The sequence below is a fragment of the Herpailurus yagouaroundi genome, unplaced genomic scaffold (assembly GCF_014898765.1).
Source record: "Herpailurus yagouaroundi ecotype Mexico unplaced genomic scaffold, PumYag 67793, whole genome shotgun sequence".
NCBI lineage: Eukaryota > Metazoa > Chordata > Mammalia > Carnivora > Felidae > Herpailurus > Herpailurus yagouaroundi.
The window spans coordinates 23,363,846-23,372,088 of NW_024420586.1; the positions used below are offsets into that span (position 1 = coordinate 23,363,846).

The 8,243-nt window shown below is 44.9% G+C and overlaps 1 non-coding gene across 1 annotated transcript; it reads left to right on the top strand.

Annotated features, from left to right (window-relative positions):
* Positions 1–3,391: 3,391 nt before the first annotated feature.
* Positions 3,392–3,464, top strand: TRNAK-CUU (transfer RNA lysine (anticodon CUU)). The gene has a single exon. It is a non-coding gene; the product is annotated as a tRNA-Lys (tRNA).
* The last annotated feature ends 4,779 nt before the right edge of the window (positions 3,465–8,243 follow it).

The window sequence follows — 8,243 nt, forward strand, 5'->3', positions numbered from 1 at the left end:
CAAAGGAAGTAAAAACCAAGGAAACTGGCTCTGAAGACACTGGGCTTCATTTGATCTATACTATTTCCAAAGTCAGCTCCTGCTCCCATGTTTTATCTGCAGGAGGTAATGCATTTGGAATCAAGTCAAGCAGGCATCACAGAAGCTTAAATGTTTTGAAGTGCTGGTACAGAACATCGTACACTTTCCCAAGGTAATCCGAGCTTCAAGAGGAAGTTCTTTCAATTAGTACAGCTTCTCATTTTGACGTGCCTGTGGCTTACACCGTGGGTCATTGTTTTCCCCTTCTAACTTCGTCCCACCATGAACCACGGAATGTTACCATCCATCATTCAAGTTTTAAACTCACCAGTTCACAAACCGGGGACGTCGGTTGTGCATCTGAGAAGCCCCATACGATCCACATACGTGAAATGGTACCTACCCTACGCTCGGTGAAGCCCCAGTAAAATTATGGGCGTTCGACTTTTCTTCTAGTCCTTTCTTGTGGCAGGAAAGGAAAGGGGGAAAAAAACTTACAGGAAAGCACGTGCAGGTACCCTGAAACCTGACCTCAGACGCTGGTCTCTACGTGACCCTGTGAACCTTGCCTGGGACAGTTTGGTTATACACATTCATGAATCATATGGCTACCACTTTCCCCTGTCATAGCTGGTTAACCTCAGGGAATTACCATGGGAACACTCGTGCCCCATCAAGCGCTAACAAGATCCGATGTAGGTACGGTGTCCCCGGCTGAATTGCGTTCCCCGGGAAGTCCTTTTCGGTTCTCCCCCAGCCTCTGTCTCCCCACAGTGAGAGAAGGACGTTGTGTGCCCCCCACAGGCCCCAAGAATTGTTACATCTGTGACAAATTGCAAACCCAGGACTCTTGCTTCCTAGCTTTCCTGATGTTTATCTTTGAACTGGGATCTTTTTAAAATAAGGATGCTGCGCTTTTTAATAAAAAAAAATATATTTCTTTTTGACAGAGAGAGTCCTTGTGCACACGTGGGGGAGGGGCAGAGAGAGAGAGAGAGAGAGAGAGAGACGGAGAGACAGAGGATCCGAAGTGCGCTCTGGGCTGACAGCCCAGAGCCCAATGAGGGGCTGGAACTCACCAACCATGAGATCACGACCTGAGCCGGAGTGGGAGCTTCAACCGACTGAGCCACCCAGGCGCCCCCATAGTTGGAACTGGGATCTTTGGAACCTACAGTTTTCCTCATTTTTCTAGTAGCTCAGGGATTCCAAATATTTTACCCAAGGTGTACTGCAAGGGTACCTTCAACATCGAGAAAAGGACTCTCCTGGATGCCAGTGAACCCAGGCTCATGCCAGTGGCTTCAACATACTGAGGGCTCATTTTGGAAATTCCAGTGGTGCTTCTGGAGGGCTCCTCAGTGCAAGAGAAAATCTACAGTTCACTGACAAATTGCCTGGGTCTGGAAATACTCAGCACGCTTGCAGCCTTTCGGTGTTTGCGTTAAGAATATGCTCAGAAAAATGCAGCATTCAGCCCTCAAACGGAGCGATGGAGGCTCTAAATAGCTCCCCTGACAGTCTGGCTCAGAAAAGAATGCCTTTCACAGACATATCCAGGGATCCCGTCTTAAAAGAGTTCTTGCGAGCTCGGAAGACCTGTGCACATAAAATATTAGAAAACAAAGCATGGGAAAAGTTCCCGTAGAAGGCACTCCTGAGAAATGCAATTTGAGGTTCTTAAAAAAAAAAAAAAAAAAAAAAATCCGCTGCTACCATCGCCAGCCAGAGATTTGGTGGAGAGGAGAAGGTCAGGCTTGCGGGGAACTTCGATTCACTTCACGAACACAACACGAACATCAATATTAGTCGCACAGGTATTTGCTTAAGCTCACTGCCATCCGTTGGTGTCACCTGCGCGGGGCATTAAATGCCCACAAGAGATATGCAACAGCAGCTTTCTCAGCAAGCTGGAACAAAGAGACGTAGCTACCGTCCCCACGCTCAAGGCGACTCGGAAAGACCCAGCCAAAACAAAGAGCGCACGCAGGTCAGGTCATTTCTGAATTCGCAGACTTTCACTGCCACGAGGGTCAACAAGGCTTTTTGGAAACCAGAGAAAATTAAAAACAAACAAACAAACCAGAAGTCAAGTCAGAAGGAGAGCCCTTGATCTACAAGGCACGTGCCCAACAACTGTCGGTCGCTGGAGAGGGACTGTGAACTTCTCTGTTCACGGAGGAGACAGCACACAAAACAATCTCGCCTCGCCCATGACGCAGACCTTGAGAACAATACGTGTCAAGTTTGCGAACTCCAAAGCTCGGCCTGTGAGAATTCATTCAAAAGGAGAAAACAACCTATTCCCCGCCTGATCATAAATTGCAGGAAATGCCAGGCACTTGGAATATTATGGCCCATATGCCACGGATTCATTAAAACCCAGACCTGTTTAAGCTACAGGAAGCACAGATTGGTGGAATGAGCACCAGAATGTGTCCTGGCTGATTTAGGTCTTTTTCTGTTTTCTAGCTCTCTGTTAAGAAGGTTAAAGGAGAGAGGGGAGAGAGAGAGAGAGAGAGAGAGAGAGAGAGAGAGAGAGAGAAAAGGGCAGGAAGGAAAGAAATTCTCCATTGCTCATGCTTATCACTCAGAGATGCTGTGAAAATCAACAGAGAGCATCCTTGGAACACGGAGGGGCTTCTGGAAGCCCGACGCAGGGCATCTCCCAGAGCTGCGTGCCAGGAGCTTGGCCCCTATCACCACTGACTCCACAGTGGCTGGGACGTTGAGAGCTTCACAGTGCAAATTTCCTCCTTCAGGAAGTCCCGCATGTAAATGACGATTCATTTGTATTCTCTGATGTTCCTTGTGTGGGAGGTAGGAGCTGACTGCCTCTTTCTAAAATAATTTCCTAAGCGGGACCTTTTTCTTAATATCAAGGCATTTTAACTGGGGAGGAGAAGGGAAGGAAATGCAACATCTCATTCAGCGGTGAGTGGATTGATTCACTTACTCATTCCACAAACATGTATGGAGCCACTCCAACGTGCCAGAAATTCCGGTGGACGGGGCAAAGGCAATGCCAAATAAGGCAGGGCTCTGGCCTCAGGGAGCTGATGGTCTTCTTCATAACGGAGGGAAATGAATGGGCCTGTGATCTAGCACAGCACTGTGCTGAGGTTAAGACTGAGCGACAAAAGAGTCCGTTGTGGCCGCATCGGTAGGGCATGCCTTGAGCTAGCCAGGAAAGACTCAGAAGAATTAGACTGAGAAGAAAAGGGCATCCCAGGCTGCAGCACCCACAAAAACAGGGGTGAACCAGTTTTCCTACAATGTAGAGAAATATGAAATGGGCTATGTGGGTAAGGAGCACCTAAGAAAACGTAGGCATCCAACGAACGGGTTTAAACAAACGGGGTGGAGGGGCGCCTGGCTGGCTCAGTCGGAAGAGCATGTGACTCTTGATCTCAGGGTCGTGGGTTCCAGCCCCACGTTGGGTGCAGAGATTACGTAAATAAACAAAAACTTTTAAAAATTAAAAAAAAAAAAGGCAAATGGGGTAGAGCCCGTGAAAGCTCAAAAGTGTTAACCTTAAAAAGAAAATAGCCAGTTATTTTAACAGAAAAAAAAAAAAAACAAAACGGGATTATTCCAGAAGAGCAGAGAATTACAATATGGGCTATGCAAGCTATGGGAAAACCACAGGTGAGTCCAACAAATGGAGGAGAGGAGCCCTATTTTATGGAGAAGGAGGAATTGGGAGAGGCGGTTTTGAATGCAAGCCTGTTTGAGAAAAGCAGGGGTTCAGCGTGATGATGGTTTCTCCTTGGTTGAGTTGCAGGGGTAGTCCATTTCTTTTTTTTTTTTTTTTAATGTTTATTTATTTTTGAGAGTGAGCAAGTGAAAGAGAGAGAGACACAGAGACAGAGAACGAATGAGGGAGGGGCAGAAAGAGAAGGACAGAGGATCCGAAGCGGGTTCCATGCAGACAACAGACAGCCAGACTTTGAGGCCCGAACCCGCGAACCGTGAGATCATGACCAGAGCCACAAAGTCGGACGATTAACTGACTGAGCCACCCAGGCGCCCCTGGGTGGAGGGTGGGGGGTCAATTTCCTCTTGGGGGGCCTGTAATTGATCATTCTTTCCTCTTGAAGAGTCTTCTGTTAGGGGTCTGTAATTGATGATTTGTTCCTGTAATTGACATTTCTGGTAGGCGCCTTCTACCACTCCCCGCTTCCAGCCTCCGGAGTCCACGTTAATGAGGTTTCCTTGTATTAATTTTCACACAGTAAATAAGAAGTAACCATGTCAGAGATGCTTTCTCAGAATCACTGATTTTTTTTTTTTAAGGTTCTTTGAGAAGCGGCGACCTGAATCGCATCTGATTCGTGACTGCCGAACTATAGAAAATGTGCAGATCTGCTCGACCGTGTGAATACCTTTAGCTGAGGTGATGCAGGTCCCTTTGGATGCGGTGGTCTGAAATCTTAGAGATTGTGCTTTTGGCGAGCTGGAGCAGTTGCCTTCTAAAAACACTAATGACAACCAAAACTTACCGAGCTCTCATGAGATGGCGGGCACTATGATTGCCCCGAGGCTATCCAATGACTAAGAAACAGTCCCTTGCCCTCAGTGACCTCTGAAAAACTAGCCATTAGGAAAAAAAAAAAAAAAAAAAAAAAGCAAGCTCTTACCCAACCTCTAATTAAAACATGAGGTCTCCGTTGTTAGTATTTTAAGGATAGTCCTTTCTCTCAGTTCGGCAGTCTGGAAAAGACATATAAATTAAAGAGAGTAATGTGTACGTAGAACACTCCATTTATCACAGTTCCGGGAGAAAAAGCTAGAAAAGCCGAGCGTCTGCTGCCCCAGTGTGGCCACACTGCACCCTTTGCTTTCAGCAACCACATGAATGTACATTTCCCACATCAACACTGGACCTGTGAAATTAAGAATTTTGGAGAATAAGGCTACAATATTGGGTAAGCGGGGGGTGGGGGGTGCAGGGTAAAGAGGTTCTCTTTTACCATGGCCCTAGGAAAGTCCTATGGTGAAAGCTGAAAAAGAACAAAAGCAAAAAAAACCACAACTGAATCTCTCCAGGATAGCTCAAGAGATCCCAGGAGTAAGTTCTGGTTTATCCTTGGTGCCTGGGTGGCTCAATCAGTTAAGCATCAACTCTTGGTTTCTGCTCAGGTCATGATCTTGTGGTTCATGAGTTTAAGCCCCGAGTCAAGCTCCACATCAGTGCAGAGATTCGTCGCTTGGGATTCTCTCTCTCTCCCTCTCTCTCCCTCTCTCTCCCCCCCTCCCCTGCTCATGCTCTCTTTCTCTCTCTCAAAATAAATAAACTTAAAAAAATATGTTCTAGAATAAGGTTTAAGTCAAGCAGATGTATTTGTTCTTCTTCATACATCCGTCAACAACTGGATTAAATTATTCTCCCATAATTTCCCTTTTCTGGAACATTTGCTTTACGCTTTTCACCACACCAATTCCTTTCACTACAGAAAATGTCTACCCATGAATTACTCTTTTCCTCAAAATGTTCCCAGACTCCACTCACAAAACTTGGTCAAACCAATAATTTCAGCATCTTCCACCTGGAGTGAAAAAAAAAAAAAAAACAGAGACAGAGATAAAAACAGACAGAAAGAATGACGGGGAAACCTTTGCTATTTGCATACTTACATATAAACTACTCAAAAGCCGGGACCACCTCTAGTCTTTCAATTTTGTCTACTCCTACACTATTTCAATGGTAGATAGATAATGAATAGATTGACAGATAGATGATGGGGGGGAGAGAGAGAGAGAGATGGCAAGGAGAATTTTGTATTTTGAGATCAGGTATGAAACATAATTGGAAAGAAAACCATTTCACATTGATATGCTTCTATAAATGAAATTAGCTCAAAATATTACATTTGCAGATGTGTGTGTCTCTTCTGCTAAATGTCAGGTGCCCTGTAGCTTGTGGGTAAGAAGAACCGTGTCTGCTTTGACTTAAAAAAAAAAAACAAACAGCTCTATCAATGAATAATTATATGCCACAAAATTCATCCATTTTGAATGCACGATTCGATGATTTTTTTTAATTTATAGAGTGCAGAAACCATCGACACAATCCAGTTTTTTGAGAGAGAGAGGGCGCAGGTGAGTGAGGAGCAGTGAGAGAGAGAATCCCAGGAGGGGTGGAGGAAGAAAGAGAGAGAGAGAGAAGCAGGGCTCACCCGAAGCAGGGCTCGAGTTCACCCAAAGCGGGGCTCAAGCTCACCCAAAGTGGGGCTCACCCAAAGCGGGCTCAAGCTCACCCAAAGTGGGGTTCACCCAAAGTGGAGCTCAAGTTCACCCAAAGTGGGGCTCAAGCTCACCCAAAGTGGGGCTCGAGCTCACCTGAAGCAGAGCTCATGCTCAACAAAGCGGGGCTAGAGCTCACTCAATGTGGGACTTGAACTCATGACCTGTGAGACCACGACCTGAGCTGAAGTTAGATGCTTAGCTACTGAGCCACCCAGGCACCCAACACAATCCAGTTTAAGAACATTTCCGTTCATCCCAAAGTAGGCTACATGATGTTGGCCATCCCCACTCCCACCACCCAGCCCCAGACAACTATTCAACCGCTTTCTATCCCTGTAGATTTGCCCTTCTGGACATTTCATACAAACGGAATCACATTTATATGACATTTTGCCTCTGGCTTCTTTCTAAGCATAACGTTTTTGAGACGCATCCATGTTACAACAGGTATCACTAGTTCGTTTCTTTTTCTTGTCCACTGAGTGGAGAGAACACATTGTGTTTCTCCGTCTATCAATTGATGGACATTTGAATTCTTTCCGCTTTTCGGTTATTACGAATAATGTTGCTATGAGCATTGGGCGTACAAGCCTTTGTGTCTTATGTTTTCATTTCTCTTGAGTTGATGCCTTAAGAATCTCTGGACTTGGGGCGCCTGGGTGGCGCAGTCGGTTAAGCGTCCGACTTCAGCCAGGTCACGATCTCGCGGTCCGTGAGTTCGAGCCCCGCGTCAGGCTCTGGGCTGATGGCTCGGAGCCTGGAGCCTGTTTCCGATTCTGTGTCTCCCTCTCTCTCTGCCCCTCCCCCATTCATGCTCTGTCTCTCTCTGTCCCAAAAATAAATAAACGTTGAAAAAAAAATTTTAAAAAAAAGAATCTCTGGACTTTATGGTAACTTTGTTTATTTAAGAAATCGCCAAATGGTTTTCCCAAAGCGGTTGTCCTGTTTTAACATTCCCACCAGCAATACATGAAGGTTCTGGCTTCTCAAAGCTTCACCAACATTCTGTTGGGTATGAAGGGGTGTCTCGTTGTGGTTTTTATTTCCATTTGCCTGAAGATTAACCAGGCAATTAATCTAAAAATTATAGGGATTTTTCCTGAACTTATTGGTCATTTGGGTATTCTCCTTGGTGAAATGTGTATTCTAAACTTTTGCCCATTTTTAAATTAAGGTTTGTTTTTTTTTGTCTTATTAACGAGTTGATAGAGTTCTTTGTACATTCTGAACATACATAAACCTTTTGCCAAGAAATATGATTTACAAATATGTTTTCTGAACTGTGGATTGTCTATTTGCTTAACAGTGTATTTTTTTAAGTTGATTTATTTTGAGAGAGAGAGACAGACAGACAGACAGTGAGTGGGGGAGGGGCAGAGAGAGAGAAACCCACAGAATCTGAGGCAGGCTCCAGTCTCCCAGCTGTCAGCACAGAGCCTGACCCGGGGCTCGAACTCCCAGACTAGGAGATCATGACCTGAGCTGAAGTCAGACGTGTAACCGACTGAGCCACGCAGGTGCCCCTTTAACAGTGTATTTTGAAACACAAAAGTTTTATAACTGTGATGACGTTCAGTTTATCAGTTTGTTCTTTCATGTATTGGGTCTGGTTTTACACCTACGACATTTTTGCCTAATCCAACATAAGCCATAATTTTCTTCCATTTTTTTTTTTAAGTTTTATAGCTTTGGCACTTACATTTAGATCTGTGACCCATTGTGAGTGAATTTTTGTGTATGTTGCAAGGTAAGGGTACAAATCTATTGCATGAGGATATCCAATTGTCTTAGTGCCATCTGTTGAAAAGACTTTCCTTTCTCCACTGAGTTTTCTTTCGGCACCTTTGCCAAAAATCATATGACCATAAATGTAAGGGTTTATTTCTGGACTTTCAATTCTGTACCATTGTCTGTCCTCGTGACAAGGCCACACTCTCTTGATTACTGTAACATTATAGTTTTGGTTTTTTTTT